At 38.1% G+C, this 2144-nt stretch overlaps 1 pseudogene; it reads left to right on the forward strand.

Moving 5' to 3' along the window:
- Window positions 1–242: 242 nt before the first annotated feature.
- On the forward strand, window positions 243–542 carry LOC102886446 (annotated as a pseudogene).
- Window positions 543–2144: the final 1602 nt, after the last annotated feature.

Consider the following 2144-nt stretch of genomic DNA (forward strand, 5'->3'; position numbering starts at 1 on the left):
AAAACCTATAAACATTTGGTATTTCAGAGTTTTACAAATCTATGATGCTCAAATGATTTCAAAGTTAAACAAAAAGAGATTTAGTGATTTCTCTTAGATGAAAATCAGCATAATCTGGAATGAACCTAGAAATTCTGAGTTTTCAGTTTATTGCTCATATTGTATTTCATTAGAATTATATCAGTTCCTGCCTTCTGCTGTGATAGCCATTGAAAAACAATGGCCATGGCTCTGCATTTCTAATGGCCATAAGCCTCAACAAGAGTCACAAAGTGACCAAGAACGTGAGCAAGCTGAGGCATAGCCGCTGCTGCAGGTGCCTCACCTAGCACACAAAGTTTGTGCGGGACATGATCAGAGAGGTGTGTGGCTTTGCCTCCTATAAGCAGCACGCTGTGAAGCTGCTCAAGGTCTCCAAGGACAAGCAGGCCCTGAAGTTCATCAAGAAAAGGATGGGGACACACATCCTCGCCAAGAGGAAGCAGGAGGAGCTGAGCAACATCCTTGTGGCCATGAGGAAGGTGGCAGCCAAGAAGAACTGACTCCCCTGTCCCCCTGCAATAAAGCCTTTTCAGAAAGGGCTGCTGTGCTGGCATTAGGGGGAGGTCACATCTGGCCCATCATCTACTTAAGATCCCTTCCTGGGGCTCAGTGGGGGGCTCAGAAGGAAGCAACAGACAGTACTGAGAATGATATTTAATCATAATAAACAGTTCACAGATGTCATAAAAAAAAGAATTATATCAGTTCCTCTATCAATACTTTCCAGATTTTTAAATAGAAGCCTGGAAAATGGAATAGATATCCACACTCAGAAGAATGAAGTTGGACCCCCATCATACAATAAAAATTAATGAAAATGGATCAAAGACTTAAATGCAAAAGCTAAACTATAAAAGTCTTAGAAGAAAACAGAGAAGTAAATCCTCATGACCTTTGATTAGGCAATGGTTTCTTAGATATGACACATAAAGCACAAGCAACCAAAGAAAAAATGGATAAATTAGATATTATCAAAGTCAATATTGGTGTGCTTCAAAGGACATTATCAAGAAAGTGAAAAGGAGAAAATGTTGGCAAATCATATAACTGATAAAGGTTTAGGGTTCAGAATATTTAAAGAATTCTGACAACTCAATAATAAAAAGACAATCCAATTTTAAAAATGGGCAAAGGATTTGAATAGCTATTTCTCCAAAGAAGATACACAAATGACTGATGAGCACATGAACAATGCTCACTCAGCATCATTTGTCATTAGGGAAATGCAAATTCAAACCACAATGAGATACCACTTTACGCCCACTAGGATAGCTATAATGAAAAAGATGGACAATAATAAGTTGACAAGGATGTGAAGGATTGGAACTCTCATACATTGATGATGAGAAAGTAAAATAGTGTAGCTACTATGGAAAACATTGAAATTCCTTAAATAGCTAGACATTGTTTCCATATGATCCAGGAATTCCACCTCTAGGTATATATCTAAGAGAACTGAAAATATAGTTTCACACAAAAACTTGTATACAAATGCTCATAACATTATTCATAATAGCCAAAAAATGGAAACAATCCCAATGTCTATCAACTGATGAACGGATAAACAAAATGTGATATATCCGTATGACCGAATATTATTCAGCCGTAAAAAGAAATGAAGTACTGATTCATGCTAAACATGCAGGGCCCTTGAAAATATTATGCTATGTGAAAGAAGCCAGGCACAAAAGCCCACACATTATGTGGTTTCATTTCTATAATGCCTAGAATAGGCAAATCTACCGAGACAGAAAGAGGGTTAGTGGTTGTCAGGGTCTAGGGGCACAGAGGAGTGGAAGTTACTGCTGATGGGTACAGCGTTTCTTGTTGGGAGTGATATAAATGTTTCACAATTATATAGTGGTGGTGGTCGCACAATCTTGTGAATATACTAAAAACCAATGAATTGTATACTTTAGAAAAATGAATTTTATGATTTTTTTTCTTTGATTTTGCTTTTTGAATTCTTTATTAATTTTCTTTTTAAGAAGAAGGAGAAGGAGAAGAAGGAGGAAGGGGGAGGGAGGGAGAAGGGTGGAGAGAGCTAAGGAGAAGAAAAAGGGAAGGGGAAGGGGGAGGGCGAGTAGGACAGGGAGTGGGAG

The sequence above is a fragment of the Pteropus alecto genome, unplaced genomic scaffold (assembly GCF_000325575.1).
Source record: "Pteropus alecto unplaced genomic scaffold, ASM32557v1 scaffold3, whole genome shotgun sequence".
Classification (NCBI taxonomy): domain Eukaryota; kingdom Metazoa; phylum Chordata; class Mammalia; order Chiroptera; family Pteropodidae; genus Pteropus; species Pteropus alecto.